We start from the raw sequence: 25,466 nt of genomic DNA, 5'->3' as shown, positions 1-25,466 counted from the left end.
CCAAAGCTAAGGATTGCTGTGTCTCTTCCAATGAATCAGAGGATGCCACAAAATGAACTTCAAACTGTGTGACATTGAAGACATGCTTCACTTCGGTCCATTTTCAGAACCTAGGGTTTTTCTTCTTTTTATGGTGTTTTTCTTTTCTTCTTCTGGTGATGTCAATTAGGGCGGGTTCAAATGCCATCACGTTCAATGGTCGTGTGATGTCACTCCACTACCCTCACATTTTGGTGGAATGAAGTCCCTGCTTATACACAAATAAATAACTAGAAAACAGTGTGAAAGCCGACCCCTTTACAAAGAACACAGAATATGCAAAGATAGAATAGAGGTTAATGAGACAGGGAGGGAAAAGGCAATTAATACTACCATGTTCAAAGGATTTACTCTTGAGGTTGCAAAAGGGATTACAATTACCTATCCAAACTGGAAAACCCAAACAACCACATCAGATATAAGGGAATGGTTGGCAAATGTATGGTTTGTAACAGTAATGTGCAAACTCGAAGCTGCCATTAAGGGAAAGGTGGTGTAATTTTTTCAAGAATGGGGATGCAAATAATAGCCCTGGAATGAACCACAGACCAAATGAGATGTCATCCTTTTTTATTGTAAAATTGGCATTGAAAGATTAAGTATGTTTGTTGAGGCGCATGTTGTTTTAGGGTGTACACAGGTGCAATTTAATCACTCACGCAAAATCTGTATGATCATATCATGTTATGTTATGTTACTTTGCATTTATATTGTGCCTTATGTATCATTGGTATGATCTCAAAGCGCTGGTAGGTTGAACGCCCTCGGGAACCGTAGTTCAAGTCAGTTGAGAGAGAGTTTCAAGGTGTGTGGGTGCACTGGATATGTGTGCAGCTGGTGTGGCACTTGCATGATAGCTGTTTCTTAGCGGTAGGTGTGGTGTTTGGGAGGTCAGGAATAGGTGTTCATTCTGGAGTGTTGACACCCAGACTGATTTCTGGCTCTGTTATGCCTGAGGAGACGCTTAGGCTAGCAGGGTGTGCTCAGCTAGCTGTGCATTAGGATGTTGAGGAGTACGAGGCAGGTGTTAGTATGAGAACAGCTATACTGAATGTGTCATAGTATCGCTGTGTTCCAGTTGAGTGGTGTTGTATAGGAGAGAGTAAGTGTGGTAGTGTGATATGGTGGTTTTCAGTAAGGCCGTTCCATCCACTCCGTCCGTTCCATCCACTCCATGCGTTCCATCCACTCCATACGTTCGATCCGTTACGTGCATTCCATCCGTTCCATCCATTCCATCTGTTCATCCACTCCATCTGTGTAACGCTCACCTGATTCCCGTAGAGGCGCCGGTCTTGACTGGGCGTATACCGTATCTTCAAAGGTGATGTGTAACACACGGCTGGCTCTTTGGGCTGGACCTCTGTGCACTGTATGTCTGGCTCGAAGGGTAAGATGTCTGCAGATACAAAATGTGGGATTAATGAACTGGGTTATTGAATGTCTCTCTCTTCTTCCCTTTCTCTTCTCCTGTAGAACCCCAAAGGTTAACGCTCTCACCTTAGGTAAGTGAACGCCGTGCTCTCCATCTGCCTCGAGGCAGGGTGCTGTAACCAGTTTCTTCACTGGATAAGGGGAGCAGGCCTCTTGACTTCAGAGGACTGCTGTCCGTCGTTTACTGCACGAACGGTAAGTTTCAAGTAATTCTAATGTCTTTAAAGTCTTTAGTAATGATGTCTCTTGTTTTGCAGGGGTCCGGCGATGGCGGATGGCGGGCTGAAGTGAGTTGAAGATGGAGCCCGTGTGATGAATAGAAGCGCCTGGAAGCACGTAAGTAAGCGCTTGTTGCCTGCTTCACGATGCGCTCTAACTGTCTTTTTATTTTGCAGGTACAAGTTCGGGGCGGCTGCAGGGTGCCGGAATACCCACTGGGTTAGATGTGGAAAGGAGTAATGGCACGTGAGTATTAAAGTTCCCCAATGTCTTTAAACGCACCTTGTTTTGTCTTTCAGATGCGGGATGCAGCGCCGGAGGCCTCCGGAGCGTGCGAAGAGTTGGTAAGCTTTTGTCTTTCAGATGCCGGAATGCAGAGTGAAGACCTCCGGAGCGCACGAAGAGTAGGTAAGCCTTTGCCTTTCAGATGCCGGAATGCAGCGCGAGGCGTTGGTGACAGCCGATGGACCAGGTAACTGAAGAGCTGTCACTGAAGACCGTAATGCTAACCTGTTCTTTCTTGTCTTTATAGGTGTTGCTGAAGACTGGATTCAGAATGGTAAGCCTTTTTCCTTAGGCCCAGGATCAGATGCAGAAGACACGATGAGCGTTCTGCTGCTGAGGATGCAGAATAATGCAAAGCAAGATTCATCCATCGGGTGTGGTTTAAATAGCCTCCTGTAGTGCTTAGGTGTCTCCTTCCACAGCCACGCCTAGGTAAGAAAAGAGTTCCTGCTTTCCAGAAGAGTTCCAGTGTTCTGAATCTAGGGAGTGGCTCCTGCCCCACCCAACAGGAAAAGTAGTTCCAAACAGAAGAGGATCAGAGACTCAACTGGCAGGCAAGTAAGCAGCATGGTCTGCTGCAGGTAAGTCCACCCAAGCATTATGAGCCCGGCGCTTCCAGCGCTGGGACTGGGCATATTTATGAGCCTGGTGCCACTGGCGCCAGGAATGGGTCCAAAAGGTCCCAATAGGGACTGGTTGGCACTCGGAACCTGGGTTATGGATCTGCTTCCAAGGGAGTTGGGAAAACCCTGACCTTTTGGAAGCAGAGATCATGACAGTACCCCCCCCTCAAGGCCCCTCCCCAACCGGGCTTCTCCGGGGGTTTTGGCTTGTCAGGAAATGTTCGGTGAAATCTTTTGATTAGGCGAGGAGCGTGGACATATTCAGCAGGTTCCCAGGATCTCTCTTGGGGGCCGTAGCCTTTCCAGTCAATTAGGTAGAATAGTTTAGATTTGGAGATCTTGGAGTCCAGAATGCTTTTAACTTCAAACTCGAGTTCTCCATCAACTAGGATAGGTTTTGGAGATTTGGTTAGTCGGGTTTGAGGTTGCACGGGTTTTAATAGAGAGACGTGGAAGACCGGATGTATCTTCATGTGCGGGGGCAAGTCCAACTTGACCGCTACTGGGTTTACTATGGTAGTGATGGAATAGGGACCAAGGTATCTTGGGTTGAATGTGCGTGGCCCTTTTAGAGGTAGATATTTGGTGGATAACCAGACTTGATCCCCTACTTGATATTGAGGGGCTTCCTTCCGATGTTGATCTGCTCCTTTCTTGTATTGTTCTTTAGCCCTTTGAAGGTGAGAAACAGCTTCCTTAAAGGCTTGGGTGATTGTAGAATGCAGGTAGTCTACTGCTGGTGTTTCAAGATCTTGGAGGGGATCCAACTCCGAGGTTCGAGGGTGACTGCCGTATAAAAGAAAAAATGGGGTTTTCCCAGTTCCCGAATGGACAGAGTTATTGTAGGCATATTCGGCTATCCAAAGGATGTCTTTCCAAGTTTTTTCAGTTTGTTGCAGCATGCAGCGTAAATACTGTTCCAGAGTTTGATTGGTCCTCTCGGTTTGTCCGTCGGTCTGAGGGTGGTGACTGGTCGATAGTCTCACATCAATTTGAGCCGACCGACAGCAACTTCGCCAAAAATGAGAAATAAATTGACTACCTCGATCCGAAATTAGAACCGAAGGAAAGCCGTGCAGTCCGACGATGTTTTCGAGAAATTCTCGGGCCAGAGTTGCTGCTGTTGGCAAGCCTTTGAGCGGAATGAAATGCACCATCTTGGAGAATAAGTCCACGATTACTAGAATCGTATTGTATCCAGAGCATGGAGGTAGATCGGTGATGAAGTCCATAGAAAGCGTATGCCAAGGGCGAGGTGGGATGTCAATAGGGCATAAGAGGCCTGCTGGTCTTTCCTTTTGACTCTTGTTTTGGGCGCATACTCCACAGGACATTATAAAGTCTCTGATATCTTTTTTCCAAGACGGCCACCAGAAGTAGCGCTTGATCTTTTCTGAGGTCTTGGCCATACCGGGATGTCCTTCCATTAAAGAATCGTGATAACAAGAGATTACTTTTTTCTGTAAATCTGTGCTGGGTAGGTATAATCGTTCTTGGAAATACAATAAGTTGTCCTTTACTGCAAAGTCTTTTCCCTGCAGATGCCAATTCTGTATGTCTGCTGGAGTTACAAGTTGCCTGGCTTTATCCTTAACTTCCTCAATGGATTCTGTGGCGATTACACCCAGAATTCTTTGTTCGGGAATGATTGGTACAGGTTTAGGGTTGATTAAGTGTTCTTCCACTCCCATCCGAGAAAGGGCATCAGCTTTACCGTTTTTTGTACCAGGTCGATAGGTAATTATGAAGTCAAACTCGGCAAAGAATAATGCCCAACGGAGTTGTCTAGAGGATTGGGCTTTTGCGGTTTTCAAATATTGCAGGTTTCGGTGATCCGTAATCACAGTAACGGTGTGTCGGGCCCCCAGCAGATAATGCCGCCAAGCCTTAAAGGCAGACTTGATAGCCAGAAGTTCCTTGTCAGTAATCGTGTAATTGATTTCAGGAGGCGAGAATTTGCGGGACCAAAATGCCACGGGATGCAACTGATTGGTTACCGGGTCCTTTTGTGATAGAACTGCCCCCATGGCAAGGCTTGAAGCATCAGTTTCCACGATGTAGGGGAGTTCGGGGCGAGGGTGTTTTAAGATTGGTGCAGAGATAAATTTAGTCTTCAAATCCTGGAAAGCTTGTTCCGCCTCGGTAGACCATTCAAAACGTTTGTTTTTCTTTAACAAGGCAGTGATGGGCTGGACTATTCGAGAGAATTCAGGGATAAACCTGCGGTAAAAGTTAGCGAAGCCTAACATGCTTTGCACACCTTTTACGGAGGATGGTGATGGCCAATTGAGAACTGCATCGACCTTCTTTGAATCCATACGCACTCCGCCAGGTGATAATATGAATCCCAAGAATTCAACTTCAGTCACGTTGAAAACACATTTTTCCAACTTAGCGAAAAGTTTGTGTTGACGCAATCTTTCGAGGACCATTTTCACGCGTTTCCGATGTTCAGATTCCGATGAAGAATAAACGAGGATGTCGTCAATGTAAACAACAACACACACATCTATGAGCTCTCTGAGGACATCGTTCATAAAATATTGAAAGGCGGCCGGGGCATTACAAAGTCCGAAGGGCATGACCTGATATTCAAATAGCCCATACTTGGTGCGGAAGGCCGTCTTCCATTCATCGCCCTCTTTTACTCGTACCAAGTGGTAAGCTCCTCTAAGATCCAGCTTTGTATATATGCATGCTTTTCTGACTTGGTCCAGGAGTTCAGGGATCAAAGGTAACGGATATCTATTCTTACTGGTGATCTGGTTCAGGGAGCGATAATCTATACAAGTTCTAAGGTCTCCTTTCTTTTTTGGAACGAAGAACAAAGCTGAAGAAGCAGGGGACTTGGAAGGACGAATAAACCCATTTGCCAGGTATTGATCCAGGTATTGTCGAAGGTGAAGGTTCTTAGGCTCGGTGAGGGCATAAATTCTACTACAAGGAGGAGTAGATCCAGGTATCAGGTCGATCTGGCAGTCATAAGACCTATGAGGAGGTAGAGAGTTAGCCTGATCCTTCCGGAAAACATCTTGGTATTCTAGGTATTCGGGAGGTAACTGGGGAGTCTCTGAAGAAATTGCTGCCAGTGCAACACCAGGTGGAGGGTGACAAGTAGAGACACATTCTGGAAACTGGACCGTTCTTGCTCGCCAATCGATCAGAGGATTGTGTTTCTCTAACCAAGGTATTCCTAGAATAATCTGAAACTGAGGGGCCTTGATCACATCGAACACGATCTTCTCATGGTGTCCATCTTGACTTACTAGCGTCACTTCTTGAGTGGTATGCGTTACTGGCCCGGAGGCTATCTCCGTACCATCCACCATAGTAATGACGTCCTTTACAGCCTTGGGACAAAGAGTTAGATTCATCCTCAAAACCATTTCATGATCCACATAATTGCCGATGGCACCGCTGTCGACGTAAGCTTCAATTGCATGTAATCGATCCGGATTATCAGGGCTAATGAGGACCATAGGTATCACGAAATGCGAGGTCACGGAGCTGGTTTTCACGCTCGGCAAGAGGACCTCTATTCTTGTCGGGCGAGGTCGTTTCCCTGCTCATAGTTTGTAACTTTGGTAACTGCAGCTCCTACTGCCTTCTTGGCAGGTTTCACCGGACAGTCTCGAAGAAAGTGCCCTGAGTTTCCGCAATAGAGGCATAATTGCAACTGTTTTCTCCTTTCCCGCTCCTTTTGTGTTAGAGGACCTTTCAGACCCCCTATTTGCATGGGTTCCCCGGAGTCTACTCCTTTGGAAGGAGTTGGCGGTTTGAAAAAATACTCGAGCATCAAACTTGGAACGATCGGCCTTCCTGTTCTGCAGTCTGTGATCTATTTGAACGACTAAGTCTATATAGTCCGAACAATCTTGTGTGGGATTCACTACTTGGGCTAACACATCTTTGAGCTCTCCGCGTAGACCTCTATAAAACAACGTAATCCTTTTGTCCTCAGGCCAGTGAGTTTCCACTATCAGTCTGTTGAAAGACGCAATATAAGCCAAAAGGTCTTGATTACCTTGTCGCAACGAAAGAAGCTCATTGTCCAAGGCCTGCCCCTGTGAATGCCTTGCAAACAGTTTTTCCATACTGAGCTGAAAAGCTTGAAAATCATGGAGGACCGGATCATCTTGATTTACTAGAGGGATCGACCAGTCTGCCGCATTGCCACTAAGGTATGAAAGCACGAAAGCTACTTTAGCTTGATCAGTTGGAAAGGCTGCTGGCTGGCATAAGAAATGCAACCGGCACTGATTGATAAATACTGCAAACCTCTTTGGATCACCAGAAAATCGTTCGGGCGGAGCCAGAGGTACATTCCCAGGTAGGTTGATCTGCACTGGATTCATAGAGGATGTAGAAGGAAGATTTCCCCCAGATGCGGGTAACGGGGTCTGTCCGGCTTGTGACTGTAGCAATTGTCTAGCGAGATCATCTGTTCGCTCCTTGGAAATAATCAGTTCCCTTCTTAGAGCGTTCGTTTCCTGACGGGCTGCATGCACTTCTGCCCTTAGTTCCCCAAGTAACTGGGCTAGCTGGTCGGTATCCGAGGTTTCCATAGCGCCTGGACGGGAGTTTTGTGGTAGGCTTTGCGTTCTGTAACACTCACCTGATTCCCGTAGAGGCGCCGGTCTTGACTGGGCGTATACCGTATCTTCAAAGGTGATGTGTAACACACGGCTGGCTCTTTGGGCTGGACCTCTGTGCACTGTATGTCTGGCTCGAAGGGTAAGATGTCTGCAGATAGAAAATGTGGGATTAATGAACTGGGTTATTGAATGTCTCTCTCTTCTTCCCTTTCTCTTCTCCTGTAGAACCCCAAAGGTTAACGCTCTCCCCTTAGGTAAGTGAACGCCGTGCTCTCCATCTGCCTCGAGGCAGGGTGCTGTAACCAGTTTCTTCACTGGATAAGGGGAGCAGGCCTCTTGACTTCAGAGGACTGCTGTCCGTCGTTTACTGCACGAACGGTAAGTTTCGAGTAATTCTAATGTCTTTAAAGTCTTTAGTAATGATGTCTCTTGTTTTGCAGGGTTCCGGCGATGGCGGATGGCGGGCTGAAGTGAGTTGAAGATGGAGCCCGTGTGATGAATAGAAGCGCCTGGAATCACGTAAGTAAGCGCTTGTTGCCTGCTTCACGATGCGCTCTAACTGTCTTTTTATTTTGCAGGTACAAGTTCGGGGCGGCTGCAGGGTGCCGGAATACCCACTGGGTTAGATGTGGAAAGGAGTAATGGCACGTGAGTATTAAAGTTCCCCAATGTCTTTAAACGCACCTTGTTTTGTCTTTCAGATGCGGGATGCAGCGCCGGAGGCCTCTGGAGCGTGCAAAGAGTTGGTAAGCTTTTGTCTTTCAGATGCCGGAATGCAGAGTGAAGACCTCCGGAGCGCACGAAGAGTAGGTAAGCCTTTGCCTTTCAGATGCCGGAATGCAGCGCGAGGCGTTGGTGACAGCCGATGGACCAGGTAACTGAAGAGCTGTCACTGAAGACCGTAATGCTAACCTGTTCTTTCTTGTCTTTATAGGTGTTGCTGAAGACTGGATTCAGAATGGTAAGCCTTTTTCCTTAGGCCCAGGATCAGATGCAGAAGACACGATGAGCGTTCTGCTGCTGAGGATGCAGAATAACGCAAAGCAAGATTCATCCATCGGGTGTGGTTTAAATAGCCTCCTGTAGTGCTTAGGTGTCTCCTTCCACAGCCACGCCTAGGTAAGAAAAGAGTTCCTGCTTTCCAGAAGAGTTCCAGTGTTCTGAATCTAGGGAGTGGCTCCTGCCCCACCCAACAGGAAAAGTAGTTCCAAACAGAAGAGGATCAGAGACTCAACTGGCAGGCAAGTAAGCAGCATGGTCTGCTGCAGGTAAGTCCACCCAAGCATTATGAGCCCGGTTCTTCCAGCGCTGGGACTGGGCATATTTATGAGCCTGGTGCCACTGGCGCCAGGACTGGGTCCAAAAGGTCCCAATAGGGACTGGTTGGCACTCGGAACCTGGGTTATGGATCTGCTTCCAAGGGAGTTGGGAAAACCCTGACCTTTTGGAAGCAGAGATCATGACAATCTGTTCCATCCACTCCATCTTTTCTATCCATTCTACCTGTTTTGTCCACTGTACCTGTTCCACCCACTTCATCTGTTCCATCTACTCCATCAGATCGATCCACTCGATCTGTTCCCTCTGTCCCATTTGTTTCATCAACTCCAACTGTACTGTCTACTGTATCCGTTATATCCAATGCATCCATTCAATCCATTTGTTCATTCCATCCGCTTCATCTACAACATCTGTTCCATCCACTCAAATCCGTTCCACTCATTCCATCTGCTCTATCCATTCTATCCATTCCAACTTTTCGTTCAGCTCCTTCAGTTCATCCGCTCCTTCAGTTCCATCCATCCGTTCCATCCACTCCATCTGTTCCATCCACTCCATCTGTTCCATCCATTCTACCTGTTTCATCCACTCCATCAGTTCCATCCACTCCATCATTTGCATCCACTCCATCAGTTCCATCCACCCCATTTGTTCATCAACTCCAACTGTACTGTCTATTGTATCCATTATATCTAATGCGTCCCATCCCCTTCATCCGTTTCATCCGTTTCATCCCCTTCATCCGTTCCATCCCCTTCATCTGTTTCATTCACGGCATCTGTTTCATTCACATCATCTGTTCCATGCACTCCTTCCACTCCATCCACTCCATCCGTTTCATCCACTCCATCCATTTCATCCACTCCATTCATTTCATCCACTCATCCGTTCCATCCACAACATCTGTTCCATTCACTCCATCCGTTCTATCGACTCCATCCGTTCCATGGCATTCTCCGGTTGTCGGGGAATTGAGCATGGCAGGTGGCCAGGGTAGAGGGTGTGGAAGAAGTTTGGTGTTGCCACACACCATGATTTCGATTTTGGAGGGGTTTAAAAGGAGAAGGTTTGTGGTCATCCAGTATTCAATGTCAAGGAGGCAGGCTGTGGGATGTATTGACCCACTCTGCTTAACTATGCGGCATCACTCTGCTATCTATGGTGCAAGAAACAGCAAAAATGGCAGCAAAACCTTTGTGCACGCCAAAACCTCCAAAACCATGTTTTCAACACACAAAAAGATGGCTAACACACAAAAAGATGGCTGCACAACCTGCCACCCAGGGTGCATGTGTGATGGAGTAGAGCACACGCTGCACAAAAAGTGCCAGTGGGCTCCATGACAAATAAACATAGAGTGCAGAGGGAGCAGCAGTGCTTTGCAAGAGAAACTCCAGGAATTGCCTGTAAATGACATTTACTTTGCTTCCAAAACTCAAAAATACCTGTACACAACACTTCTTAACACTCAAAATCATGCTTGGCGCTAAAATGCATTTAACCTAATGAAGCACTGTGAATGTACAAAGTCCTGAAGGTTAAGAGAAAAACATTTTTCAGTAAAAAAATCTAAGTGCAGCACACTGAGCTACCTGTGAATGACAGTTCCTGTGAAATGGGTTCCCCTGATTAAGCTTTAAAGTTGTTGAAACAAAAGGTTTACCGGATTAGCAAATATAAAAAGATTGTTGCTGAAAGAAACACAGATTTCAGTTGTTTTTGATCCCACAGGTTTAAATCTAAGAAAGTAATTTATGTATGTCATTTGATTTAACAAGTTTGTTTTCTGCTGGATTTTAATTCAAGAAATGAAGAATAAATTAGCCTGGCTGGGTCTTTAAGAAGTGGAAAAACAGGCTTCCCCCAAGGGGAGGGCATTCCTCTCAGCAGATACTCACTGACATATGATAATTGTGGGGTAGGACAGACTTTTGTTTGCAGCCAGAGACTGAACAATGGCAGATTCTCCAGGCCAGGAAATGGACGTGTGAAGAGGTCATAAACTTGGCTTGTGGAAGGTTCCCAAAGGTAGGGGCTACTCCTTATGATATGATATGATATTATATTTATATCGCGCTCATACACAAGTGTTTCAGAGCGCAACTAGGTAAGGGAGGGAAACAAGGGAGAACACAGCGCAACATAAAAACGATCTTACTAGGCCCAGTGACATTTACAACGCGCCTGTGCATGGGAAAGGGAAAAGGGAAAATATGCATGGAAGGGGGAGAGTGGAAAGTGCAGAGCTGAGGAGCACAGATAAATAAAATAAATAAAAATAAATAGAAAATGGAGGCAAACTGTGGTAGTGCAGCCAGCAAGAGGCAAGTGCTGTATTTAAGGCAGCATATTGGGTAAGTCTGAATAAGTGCAGAAAAAGAAGAAAAATGGGGGGGGCTGTGTTGGTACAGATACAGTCCCCAGTGCAAGGGGACAGAGGATGGCCAGGTGCACAGTGCCAAGAGAGCAGATCAGCAGGGGAGAAGGGGAGCGAAGGCAGAAGCAAAGAGGAAGGTTTTGAGGTGCTTCCGGAACCAGAAATGGTTCTTCTCAAGTTTTAGAGTGGCAGGGAGGCTGTTCCAGAGGGAGGCCGAGCCGAAGAGAGCAATCTACCCCCAGCTCGTTTCTTTGAAAAACGATTGACCCGGAGGAGTTAGAGATAGAGGAGTGAAGAGCTCGAGAGGGTAGGTATTTGCGGAGGGATAGCTGAAGGTATTTTGGACCCAGGCCCCAGAAAGCCTTGTGGACAATGCATTTAATCCTTGCATCCACTGGGAGCCAATGGAGAGATTTCAGAGCTGGAGAGATACAATCCCAGGGCTTGAGGCAAAGGACAAGTCTCGCAGTCCTGTTCTGGATAAGTTGTAGAGAGCGGAGAGTAGAGGCAGGTAGATTTAGAAAGAGGATGTTACAAAAGTCCAACCGAGAGAGAACCAGAGCTTGGGAGACAGTGAGCTTCTGAGGGAAGGAGAGGAAAGGAAGAATACCTCTGAAGAGGTGCAGTAGGAAGTTTGACTTTTTAGAGACCTCAGAGATATGGGCTGAAAAGGAAAGTGTGGAGTCAAAGATGACCCCAAGGTTCTTAGCCTCACAGGTAGGGGTAGGAGGAGGGCCAAGGGAGGCTGGCCAGAGAGTGAGGGAAAAGGATGGAGATGGTGTGCCGATGAGGAGGATCTCTGTCATGCTGGCATTCAGACAAAGATCATTGGTGGCACACCAATCTTGAATGGCAGTTAGGCAGTCAGAGATGCGAGAGGGAGAGGAGGTGGCCGAGGGCAGCCGGAAAATGAGTTGAGTGTCATCAGCGGTGCACTGGAAATTTGAGCAGAAAATGGCAATGCAGTGAGCGAGAGTTGCCAGGTATTGGTTGAAAAGCCATGGTGAGAGGTTAGACCCCTGAGGAACCCCACAGGTGGAGAGGAAGATAGATGATAGGAAAGACCCCAGTTGGACCTGGGAGGGTCGATCAGAGAGGAAAGAGGTCAGCCAGGCCAGAGCCTGATCAGTGATACCCAGATTATCACGGAGACGGTTGAGCAGGATGGTGTGGTTGACCGTGTCGAAGGCAGAAGAGCGCTCAAGAAGGATGAGGACAGAGGGAATGTTAGAATCAAGGTTGGAGATCAGATCTTCATGGATATTGAGGAGAGCAGTTTCCGTGCTTCTGCCCACTTTGAAGCCAGACTGGTGGTCATGGAGACAACCAACAGTATCTGAATGAAGGTTAAGCTGAGAATGGCCAGCTTTTCCAGGAGTTTGCCCAGAAAGGGCGTAATGGAAATTGGGTGATAGTTTGCCGGACAGGAAGGTTCAGCTGTGGGTTTCTTGAGAAGATGATGCACAAGGGAGTGCTTCAGAGGGGAAGGATCCTGAGGCAAATGAGTGGTTGCAAAAATCAGCAAGGGCGGGATCGAGGGTGTCAATGTAGTCCTTGATGGTTTTGGAGGAACAAGGATGAATCTGTTTTGACGAGGCTTTCATAGATCGGACTTGTCTAGCGACCTCGTCAGGGGAGAAAATAGGAAAGGACGAGAAGGATGGTGGAGGGGTTAAAGGGGGGTCTGCAAGCACAGTAGAGAGGGAATAGGAGGGGGAGGGGAGGCGAGAGTGGACAGGATGTCCTGGGTTTAGAGATAAAGTGCGAGGCAAGGGCATTGCAGAGAGCCTGGGAGGCAAGAGGAGGGGAGGAGACTGCTGCAGGGTTGGAAAGCCCCTTGCAGATTTTAAAGAGTTCGGCCGAGTTGTTGGATACTACAGAGACACGGGCTTGATTGTGGGCTCTCTTCTTAATGCGGACAGAGAGTCGGTATTGCCTTTGGAGCAGGCAACAGGCCAGTTTGTCAGAGGATGAGCAAGAAGACCTCCATTTCCTCTCAGCCACCCTACACTTACGTTTAAGTGTAGCTAGGTCGGAATCATACCAGGAATTGCACTTGGCTTTGGACTTCAAGCGGATCCTCTTGGCAGGGGCAAGAGCATCAAGAGTATCAGAGATAGAAGAGTAGAGAAGGGACAGGGTTGTGTCGGGGTGTGAGTCAGCCAGAGGAGGAGGAGGGGGAGAGAAGGTGGCAGCAAAAGCCTCAGCTGACACATGCTTCATAGGTCGGATGTCCGAGAAGGTAAGTGGAAGTGTTGGGGTGTGGTTCGCTTGGGGGGAAGAGAGTGCGAGATGGGAGGAGAAGAGGCAGTGGTCACTCCAGGAGAGAGGAGTGGTCAGAGGCATAGAGAGGGAGAGGCCAGGGGAGATCAAGACATCAAGTGTATGTCCTGCAGAGTGCGTCGGGCCAGAGGGGAGGTTGGAGAGGGAGTCGCAGAGGTTGCGAAAGAGCAGCGATAAGGGACAGTGAGAATCGAGGTGAATTTTGAGGTCACCAAGGAAGAGGAGTTGAGTGATTGAAGCCAGGAGGGAGGAGGAGAGGTCGGCCCACTCAGAGAGAAAAGAGGTGATTTGCCCGGAGGTGTCAATTTGGGAAGCACGGGAGGACTGCGTACCTGGTTTCTTGGTAGATGATCTTGCCGAGGTCGCCAGTCTGGAATCAGTTGAAGGATGAACTTGTGGCACGAGGGACCAGCCTCTCCACCACCCAAATCTGATACTGGGTGGAGGATGGACCAATTCCCAATGTCACGAAAAACACTCTCCCGATTAACGTGACGATGGGACTGTGCAGGCACAGACAGGAGAGGCTATTGTCTTGTAGATGTTCGTAGGCAGATAGAGTCCGATGAAATCAAATCCAAGAGTCCGTGTACTGAAGCGTGGGCCACAGATTCCAGTGCGGTAAGAACCTTCTAGTCCACAGGTACGGATGTAGAGGACAAGGCCGGACAGGAATGGGAGGAACCAGGCTGGAATAGGTGACCAAACTGAAAGGGACCGAAAGAGAACAATAGGACTGCAGTCAAAGGGGACCCCAATATGGTATGCAGGCAGACCCAGGGGAATCCCTGGTAAGAGTTTGCTGGCAGGCCTAGAGAGATCCCAGGTAAGAGTAAGCTGGCAGGCCCAGGGGAACCCCAGGTGAGAATATGCTGGCTGACCCAGGGGATTCCTAGGTAAGGGTAGGCTGACAGGCCCAAGGGAACCTCAGGGGAAAATATGCTGGCAGCCCAAAGTGGACTCAGGTAGGGTGCAGGTAGTCCAGGAAGGACTCAGGTAATTGCAGGCAGGCCAAGGTGGATTCAGGTAAGTGCTGGCAGCCCAGGGAGAACTCAGGTAAGTGCTGGCATCCCAGGGTGGACACAGGTAGTGTGCAGGTAGCCCAGGAAGGACTCAGGTAATTGCAGGCAGCCCAAGGTGAATTCAGGTAAGAGCTGGCAGCCCAAGGAGAACTCAGGTAAGAGCTGGCAGCCCAGGGAAGGCTCAGGAAAGAGTTGGCAACAAAGGTAAGTAAGCGCACAGTACGGAGCAAACCGCGTTGAGACGCGGCCTGCCTCGATCTGCGGCTCCTTTTATGGGTCGCCGGCAGCCAGGAGGCTTGAAATTCACGCTGCTTTGCCTCCAGGCGCCAGCGTACCCAGAACGAGGCCTGGACGGCAAGCCGCTCCCAGGACGCGAACCCAGTCCACGGCGCATGCGCGGAAACGAGACAGAGGTCTTCCACGCATGCGCCGTGGCCCTCCGGCCCCGGCACGAAACGCTCTCCCTCCGGCGAGTCCCCAGGCGCGGAAGCGCGGGTAGACTCGCCAGGAGGTGACGGGGAGAGCAGACGCAGTGGACCCCGGTCTCCCATGTGGCGTGACAGGTGGGCCGGTAGAGAGTAGCAACAATAAGAGTGTGGCTAGGAGAGATTGAGAGCCTGCAAACAAGGCATTCAAAAGAGGAGTACATCTGAATGGGAATGATAGTGGCAGGAATACACTCAGGAAAGATCAGGGCTACGCCCCCTCCAGGTCAAGTGGATCTGGGTGTGGAGAGGATCTTGTAGCCCTCAGGAAGTATAGTGTCAAAGCTTGTGACCGAGCTAGCCGTGAACCATGTCTCCGTAAGACCGAGGACATCAAGGTCCAGTTCTTCAAGGAGGTGGCAGATGTCAGAGGAGTGTTTGACAGCAGAGCGAGAGTTGAGAGTGGCAAGATGAAGAAAGTTGCCGGCCTTAAAGACCTTCCGGCGAGGGGTACAAATCAGAGGTACTCCCTGCAGAGTTGTGGAGGTAGCCTGAAGAGTGGCAGAGGAGGAGGAAAAAGTGGGTAAGGTAGCCAGGGAGTGAGAGGAGGGGACAGCTGGAGATGAGAGGAAGTTGATGAGGCAAGGGAAATGCCTATCGAAGAGGGGGATATTGGCCTGAGGACCTTGGACCATGACAGTGCCATTTAGGTAGACATTAAGGATGACTCTGGAGGAGTCGAAAGAAGCCATGAGGACATCCCAGTGAGTGCCACCATTAATGGGAGAGGAGGAGACAGGAAAAAGCACAGAGATCATATGGGGGGTCCATAGATCCGACGAAGGAACAACAAAGAGGATGTCAGTGAGGGTCTGTCTGGAAGAGGCGCTGGTATAGGTATCAACGATGGGGAGTCCAGGGTTGGAGGCCAAGATATTCTTTTTAAATTTCTTTTTTCCAGACTTAGTGAGAAGGGAAGGGTCGTTGGTAGAGAAGCAGTTGGAATAGATGGGAGAAACAGAAAGCACCATGAGTGAAAATGAGAAGAGGCAGAGGGAGGAGTAAGCAAGTAAAGCAGTATTGAACAGTCACTGGGCTAGCAGGTTACAATCAATGGCCAAAAGATAGATGCAGAAATACACTGAATTTGAACTTTCAAGTAAATGCAAAAATACACCCAAGTCTGAATTTCAAGTAAATGCAAAAATACACTCAGTTTGATTTTCAAGTAAATGCAAAAATACACCCAAGTCTGACTTTCAAGTAAATGTAAAAGTACACCCAAGTCTGACTTTCAAGTAAATGCAAAAATACACTCAGTTTGACTTTCAAGTAAATGCAAAAATACACTTTGTTTGACTTAAAAGTTAAATGGGATACCAGTAGTTAAGGAATTTAGAGTGGTAGTCAGATGGTAGAGGTGAGTATAGATAAGCTTCAAATGAGAACATGACAGGAAGAGTTGAGTACCCTCTGAGAAGGAAGTACAGGTAAATCACGGAGGGAACTAACCCAAACAGAATATGGTAAGAGAGTCATGGCAGTCCAATAGTTCAGGGAAGCAGCCTCAGTGTCAATGAGGTTTTGGCTGTTGCAGAATCTCATGTTGCAGCCTGTGAAGCCGACAGAGAAGCTGACAGGGACCTTAGAAAGTAGACCGTTGAAACAATGGCCGGCTGAAGCCTGCCGGTCCCCCGATTGGCTTGAAACAAAGTGAACAGCCAATCACTGCAGATGATGGAGGGAAGCACTTTAGATACACAGCCTCATGCAAACAAGGAGGCTAGGCAGCCATGATGGAAAACCTCAAACACACTGTGAGGCAGCAGGAAACATCCATTTCATTGAAATGAGTCAGTGCAATTAAAGCAGCAAAAGGTTAGAACACACTGCCAATTTGCACTCCTTGAGCTCCCGGGGTGAGACAAAAGGTGGACCATTTGCTGCCAAGAACATGTAATGAACAATTTTTAGAGATTTTTTGAGTCAGTTTGGTCCTTTTCCTTGTCTTACTCCAGCAGGCGGACAGAAATATTGAAATACACACTTTAATGATTACGTATTGTGTTAAACTATTGAGCACAGTTGTATGCTGCTCGCCATCTAAATTACAAATTTACAGCCTCAACTGTTATGGATATGTGACTCATTGGAGCCATCTAACTTCTGTTCTAGTTGAGATATTTGACCTGGGATATTATCCCGCAAGGAGTGCAGCTTTGGGCTCCTGGTCGGCAACGTCCAGGGTGTGTGTTTTTTGTACCAACACATAGGACTCACTCACTCTTCTGATTCCAGTGAAGTACTCTGATCTAGCAGTCAACATCCAGCATTCAACATCCTTCCAGATCCAGATGCCAAGGGCCAGGCCAAGCAGTAGTTGAACCATTTTCAGCAAGCCCGCAATCCTCAATTTATCCTTAGAACCCAGATAAGCGCTGTGGTGTGAGAAAGCATACTGTAACTAGCATCCTGAAACTATCTGGTTTGCTGCCATAATGATTGCCTGATGATCTTGCCATCCCGCTGATTTGAAATACTCAGAAACAAGAAGGGCAGATCCTGTGCAGTTCCGGTGACCGGCCTAGCTGATCCAGTCCTGCACCTGATGTGCTGTCTTTCCTTGATAGATCCAATCCATTGACCAGAACTGTGACTGTCCAAAAAATGTAAAACCCCAGTGGATTGTGAGTATTAATAGGACGGTAGAGAACTATTGTATACCTTGCATTATCTTGTTTTATTCTGATCTCTGAACTATCCATACTTTCCTAGACAGTAACAGTGTCAAAATCTTTACTGCTATCTTATTCTGTCTAGTTGCTAAAGCGCCATTTTTCATAGTCATCTTTATTTGTGTAACTCTGATCCATAAATCCCACTTTGAGGGTTTGGACTGGTGCCGCTGGGGAAGGTGATAGGGATCTGTTACTGAAGTCATGAATCAGTCTCAGAGCTTACTTCGTCTTTTAGGTGTTATAACACCAATATTTGGGGAACTATGACTATATGGCAGCAGAGGAGTAGCCAGGATTGTCTAACAAGTGGGGCCTGAAGCTAATGTAGTTGTGCCCACCACAGTGACATTAATATTTGTAAATGCCCACACAGTGCTGCTGACTGGGCATTTACAGATTCTGGGTGGGCCTTGTCCACTCTGGTCCTACCCTGTCTACGCCTCTGTTTGGCAGTCAGTTTGTGCATGTTCCTTCAGGGATTGTGAAGGTAGTGATGGTTGTAGTAGTAATTGAAGTAGTCGTATTTGTTGCACTAGTCATTGCATTGTACTGATTTTAATTCAACTATATGCTGGTAAAATGCTGCAAAACAAAGAAATTCACAAGTCGAATACAATAACAGGGATGTGATTAGAATGACTGAATGTTATGGGCACAGATGGAAGGAGATGAAAATGGGGATACAGAAGGTTAGAGGCGGAGTACATATACATTACAGATTACAAGCTGTCTGGAGTGAGGCAGGCCGGCAGATGTGCTCTTGTTTTGTTTGTTCTTCTTTTATATTTCCTGACTTTATATTACCAGCATAATTATTTGGAGGATTGTTAGGCCTCTGTAACACTCTCTCAGTCACATAGGAGGCTGCGAATAAGCACCTCAGTGCTTACTGTCAACAGTTGTATCCCACCTGCCACACCCAAATGTTTCAGCCAAACCAAAGACAATACCTACCAGCACACGGTACAAAAGTTGTACTAGTAGGTATCAATTTTGAGCAAATTGTCACCTTCATAGGATTGCATAGAAAGTCTCACAGGGGCATTAGAGAGGACCAAGCTATTGTGACCATAAACCAATGTAGGTGGGGGTTGTTGTTGTCGTGGACTTTGCTATGCAATTGAAAGGTTAAATGAACTATACATCTGTTCATAGTGTTGAAAACAATGTTATCTTGAAAGTCTGTGATCAGCATGTTTACACTCTCCCCCTAGTTCAAGAGGACTACCATCAGTGTCCCAAGTTAATAATGTGTTGTGACTGTGTTTTCGTTGGGCGCTGCATGTATTGTGGTGTGGCCACTAATGCTGAGTGCTGTGATGTTGCTTTGTTATGTTTTTATATAAAAACCACCAACATTTCCCTCCTTAGATGAAAAATGCCATGATAAGTCCAAGATACATGTTTATTCACTATGATGTCATACAGCACTTCTAAGCAGAAAACATGATCTATTTTGGAAAATACCACCACAACTACATATTATGATTTGTGGAAGGTACATTAGTTTCCTTAATTTGGAAAGGGATGTCTGCCATGAAAATAAATGATTCCCTTTTGCTTATACACATGTTTGCCATCAACAAACCATCCTCATGGACATTTATAGTCCATCTGGGTAACTGCTGCACTTGCTCCCTTGATGTGTAAAACATTCAGATTATCCCATAAAATATCTGTTGTGATGAAAATGTAATGGATGTTCCAACCTCTCCTCATTCTCTCACAGAGAGAGAAGAGGGTGGTGTTACAGACCACAAAACCTTTCTCTAATTCCTAAACCAAACTGTCATATGCACCTTGTTCCTGATCTGTGGGAAAATCCTTTCAACACTCGCAACCAGATAGAGCTTGGTCACATTAGTCTTATTTGCTGAATCTCTTTCTGAACCTGTATTGCTCCCTGCAATTCTGACAGTACATCTCAATAAGTCCATGGCACACACATGCCATTCCTGTAGTTAGGTATGCATGGAGCTGAACTCTGAACAACACTATGCCCTGGCCAGTGGCGTAACACAAAATGTGGGGGCCCCCCTGCGAGCCATGCTGAGGGGGCCCCCCAACTCGGCAACAAATCACGGGTTGCGCCACACTCTGGGCCGGCCTAGACTGTCACGCTTGCACAATACGCATGAACGTGCTGCTGAAGGGGTATGCCGCACACTGCACTAGGAAAAAGATATAAATATGTGTTTTAATGCAATATACAGCACACTTTCTGAGATAAATTGGCTATAAAGCCAGAGTGTTTGCAATTGTTTTGTAGGGTAACACAATCCAATACATGCAAGTCACCAACAGTGCACACGAACATTAATGCTTCCAACTGGCTGCACAATGTAGACCAGTGTAAACACGTAATAACATTATAGTACAGAATGCCAGGCCACATTTAGACATACCTAGACTGTTTTCAGCAAAATGCCAGTCAAAGCAATAACACTCATCAAGAAGAGAGCACACAATAAAGCATGTGTCTCCATGGCCTCGAACAACACGGCCAAACTCTTTAAAATCTGCAAGGAACTGGTCAATCCTGTTGTGTTCTATACCTCTTCTGTTCCCTCCCATGGCCTCTGTACAGCTCTGGCCTCTCATTTCTCTGCTAAATCTCAGGACATCCTGTCCTCTATGTCCTCTTCCTCTCTCGGCCCATTTTGGCCATCTCTTCTCTCCTCCTCCTTTTTCCTCTTTCTCTCTGACAACACCTGACGAGGTTTCTAGACAAGTCCGATCTATGAAAGTGTCGTCCAAACAGGTGCTCCGCTGCTCCTCCAGAACCATCAAAGCCCATATTGACACCCTCGCTCCAGCCTTGGCCGATTTCTGTAATCACTCTTTCGCCACTGCAATGTTCCCCTCTCCCTTTGAGCACTCCCTTGTGCACCCACTCCTCAAGAAGCAGTCTGCTGATCCTACCTGCTGGAAAACTATCGCTCAATCTCCACCTTTCCTGAGCAAACTCTTGGAAAAGCTTGCCATCTCCCAGCTTACTCTCCACACTGAATCTGTTGGTTGTCTCCATGACCATCAGTCTGGCTTCAGAGCTGCCAGAGGCATGGAAACTGCTCTCCTTAACACCTGTGCTGCTCTCTAACCTTGATTCCAGCATTCCTTCTATTCTCATCCTTCATCTTTCCTCTGCTTTCGACAGGGTGAACATCGCCATCCTGATCAATCGACTCTGTGAGAACCTGGGCATCCTGATCAATCGACTCTGTCAGACCCTAGAGTGACTGACCTACTTCCACTTGGACCGCCACTCCGCTCCCAGGTCGATCGTGGTCCCATTCTCTCCGCCACCTCTCTCTACCTGTGGCATTCCCCAGGGCTCTATCCTCTCACGCTGGTTTTTCAACCTCTACTTGGCCACTTTGGCCTCCCTGATCTCTACCTTATCCTCTAACTTTCAGTGTTGTGCGGATGACTCAGCTTTCCTTCAGGCTCCCCTCATCCTCCTCTCCTCTCTTGCTCATTCCTGACTGTCTATCCACGATTCAGGATTGGTGCGCCTCGAACAATCTCTGCCTTAATGCCAGTAAGACAGAGATCCTTCTCATTGGGACCCTTGCCACTGTGTTTCCTCTCTCACTATAGCAGACCACCTTGGGCCCTCTTCCTTTGCCTTCCTGCGAGGCAAAAAACCTTGGTTTCATCTTCAACGCCACACTCTCTTTCTCTCCTAACATCTCGGACATCACCAAGAAGTCTCACTACCAGCTGCTCCTCCTCAAAGGGACTCTTCCCTTTCTCACTCTACACCAGAAGCTCACTGTCTCTAAGCTGGACTACTGCAACAGCCACTTTCTCAATCTGTCTTCCTCTAGTCTCCTTCATATGCAAATAATCCAGAATAGGACTGCAAGACTTAGCCTTGGCCTCAAGCCCTGGGATTGTATTTCTCCAGCCCTGAAATCTCTCCACTGGCTGCAAGGATCAAGTTCAAGAACCTTTGCATTGCCCACAAGGCTTTCTGGGGCCAGTGCCAACACTAAATCCAATGCCCTCTTCCAAAAAACCTTCTTTCTCTAACCCTTCACTCAGCTACCTCCAACTCTCTAAGGCTTAGACATTCCTCCAGGCAGAGAGTGGGGGTAGACCTCTCTCCTCTGCTGGTGCCTCCAACTGGAATGGCCTCCCTGCCCCTCTCAAACTTGAGGCGGACAACCTGAAGTTTCGGAAGCAGCTAAAAGCTTTCCTCTTCTCTGCTGCTTTCGCTCTCTCTCCCCCCCTGCTGACCTACCTGACCTACATGTCTGCTGTACTGACTGGCTGCTTGGCTACCCTCAGAGTCTCTCTGAGTCCAGGCTCTTTCTTGATTGGTCACCCTTGCACTGCCTCCGGGCCTACCATGCACTTAGGGGCTGTAACTGTAACCCTGCAGTCCATTGTTCTCCTTGCACAACCAATAGCTTCTCTGCCCTGGCTGCACTTACTGAGAGCATTGCTGCCCTGTTTTCCCCTCCCCTCTCACTTGCACTTCCCTGCTCCATTTTCCCTTGCACTTCTCGTTCTCACAATGACACAAGGCCTAGTGAGATTGTTTGTCTTGTCCTCCCTCTATCATCCCTCCCTTGTGTACACTTGTGTACAGGCGCATTATAAATGACTTCAATCACATCATATCATTTTATCACAGATGCCCAGAAAAATATACAATGCCACAGTAAGAAATGGCTAGACTGGCAGCACCCAAATGCCAATCTAGCCAGGTAATTAAAGTTAGCAGGACTACTTTATCAGAAATGTCCAGTTAAAAGAAAGTCATACCAAACTGAGGAATGACTAGACTGGCTAAATCAAAATGTCTCTCTAGCCACTAATACCACATATCATGCCTGCTTAGCCTGGACATGGACAACCATTATGATTTATCACACAATCCTGCCCCCCCACACATCCACTCTCCCTCCCACCCACCACCCCAACCTCCACAATCAGCTCCTTGGCCCAGAATTACCTCTGCGTCCCTCTTCCTTGTCCCAGAGCTTTCGTATGAGGCTCCTTGCCTCATAGGTAAGTACTGGGATGAGGAACAGTGGGACTAGGAGTGATGAAGATTACAGGTAGCTAAATCAGGCATTACCTCCATGTACCTCTACCTCTTCCTAGTACTTTTGTATGAGGCAGAGTGCCTCGAACACACGTACTGCCTCGTATATAAGTACTGGGACGAGGAAGAATAGGGCTAGGAGTAAGCAAGGCATTAAACACAAGTAGTAGCGCAACACCATTGAGTTGACTGGGCTTCAGCACTACCCCCCCTGACATTTTGGGCTATATTGACTCAACTTGGCTAACCTTTAGAGCAGTTGCCAGACCGATCAGGACACAGATTTTAAACGGCACCTGGTTTTTGCTGTTAACAAGAACCCAGCAATTACCAACGTAAAGCATTTCACTGTTAGTACCTGCATTCAAATTCCACATTGTTTAGGCGATTGAAATCGTGATGTGGGTTTAGTACTTGCATGCCAGGGGAGTGATTGGAAGGGTAGAGAGGGAACAGGAGACTTATAGGAGAGAGCTAACTGCTTGTAACATTGAATCTGCACTAGAATAGTCTCATTAAAATGCGTAAATAATTTGGATGCGCCCACACAAATAAGTTTCCCCCTCCCCACCGCATGTGAAGTTAGCGCCTCTCCCAACATTTGAAGGGTTAGCCCCCCCGAAATGAAGGTTTTCTTGTGCCCCTGTACACAAGCACACACACCATTCACCTTATACACACCCAGTCATCCACACATTTAAGTGTGCACCCTTTCACCATACACTCACACAGGTAGCCACCTATACATTTATGTGTGCACCCTTTCACCATGCAGGCACACCCCCACAGCCACCCATACATTTAAGTGTGCACCCTTTCACCATACACACACAGGCAGCCGGCTATACATTTGAGTGTGCACCCTTTCACCATAGACTCATACACGCACACCTCATGGAGTTGAGGGGGGGCCCTATTACTTAAAAAAGAAATCGGGGCTCATTACGGGTCCAGCGGTAACCGTGCCGGTGCTACCGGCGGGTTGCCGCCAGACCCATAAAAAATTACTATGGCCTGAGTTCCCGGTGCCACCGTGCTATTTCAAGTCCGGCGGCTGGGAAATCAGGTGCCGGTAATTTCGTTAAACCCCAGACTCCACGGGAATGGGGACACAGAAGCACCTGCACCATTGTTAACGGTGCCGGTGCTTCCGTGACAGGTCTGCCTACCGTGGCTGCTGTGTCTGGCAGGGTCAGACCTGTCGGGCACGGCAGCCCCACCAGGCAGACCTGTAATATGCCGGTCCGGAAAAAACAGTGCCTGTAAGCTTACCAGCACCGTTGTTTCCGGACCGGCATGGTCAGAATGAGCCCCATCGTTTCTTTTTTAAGTCACTATAACTTCATTAAGAAATTATTTCAGTTAAGGACCGAACCATAATCAAAATAATTTCTTTATGATGGCTGAGTGGCTTCAAAAACAAACAATTTCTTTTTGAAGGCATAGGGTTCCCCACCCCATGACATGGAGGCCTCCAGCCTAGGGTCTTCCATGTCATGGGGTACGGGGGCCCTCAGACTTCAAAAAGAAAGTTTCTTTTTGTAGTCACTCTGCCTTCATAAAGAAATTATTTCTGTTACAGAAATGTTCTTTATGAATGCAGAGTGAATTTCAAAAGAAACTTTTTTTTTTTTAGAAAAAAATATTTTTTTTTTTTTTTTTTTACTGGGGCCCCCTCCGAGCCATGTGCTGGTGGGGCCCCCCACACCGCGGGCCCCCCCTCACTGTGGGGGCTGCGGGGGCCCCTGTTACGCCAGTGGCCCTGGCACATTTGTAACCATAACATCCCTTTAACAACGTTTTTTCACTGAATTGCATAGGTTTTTATTAGTGTAACTTAACCATAATGTTCCTTTTACAAAGTTGTTTCACTGAATATATTAGATAAAGCGATTTTGCAAGTAATGTGTTTGAGAATAGTTTTATTCGGCACATTGTTTTTTCACAAGTAAAGACATTATAATCATCCAATGAAGGTTGGCATTATATATTTCACAGAAAGTAACTATGAAGTAGGACAGTGGAAGAACTTGTCTAATCATTAGTGACATAATTATGACATGAGGACAGAATTTTGGAGAGCACAGATGAGAGGATTTTGACTTTGTAAACCTTTTCATGGAAGGATAACACCTGTCCACATACAATGGGGGCCCATTCTGGATACCATCTGGAAACATGTGCCTTGCCTATGAAAGTACTCACTCCCCACAATACCAATGAAATTCAGAATAAAGGACACACCCAAGTAGGGAATGAGATCATGAGAGATGATTGCGAGTTGTCAAAGATTTATATGAGATTCAGCATCCAGAGAACTCCCAGAGAACTCAGCTGCCTCGAGAGCGCTCTGGCAAACAATATAGATACAATGGGCCTCATTAAACGGATGGCGGTGGACCAAGGTGCTATTAGCACCTTGGTCCATGCCGGTAAAATACCGCCTTGGTGGAAAGGGGAATTACCGCCCTATCCCAAGGTTGGTGTGGAGGTAATTCCCCCTTCCCCCTTTGCCCTTCCCCATTCCCATTTTTGCCCCATAGGGCATAATGGGAATGGGGAAGGTGCTAATTACGGCACAGCAAATTGCGGTCCCTGTGCAGGTTGGTTTTTAACGCCTGCAAAAAGCAGGCGTTAAACTCCCCAACCCACAAAGTGACCTCGTAGTAAGGCGGTAAGGGTAAAATACCGGTACCGGTAAACCCTTACCACCTACTGTGTAATGAGGCCCATCATGTTTTAAAGTGTTCCAGCATCACCAGTGATGAGTTCTATACAGTCTAAAAGTTACAATATCATTGGTTAGAAGGGAGGTGCACATTTAGTTCTTTATGGGATTGGCAAATGACTTGGTGGGGGTTAGATATCATGTGATTCAGCTGGGCCAGTCCGTGCGAGGTGAAGGTTAGGCCAGGTTGGAGAGGCGACTGGACCCCACTAGCTAATCTATACACTTATTCTAGACATGCAATAAACAATGTACATCAATATACCTTTGAATACATCTTTGAGACCTGTAAATTACACACACATGATTATATTGTTATACATTGGGTCATTCATAAGGTGAGGGGTGCAAAGGTCTTGCC

This window comes from Ambystoma mexicanum, chromosome 2p, assembly GCF_040938575.1.
Source record: "Ambystoma mexicanum isolate Mex_15411 chromosome 2p, UKY_AmexF1_1, whole genome shotgun sequence".
Taxonomy (NCBI): Eukaryota; Metazoa; Chordata; class Amphibia; order Caudata; family Ambystomatidae; genus Ambystoma; species Ambystoma mexicanum.
This window is presented reverse-complemented; position numbering follows the sequence as displayed.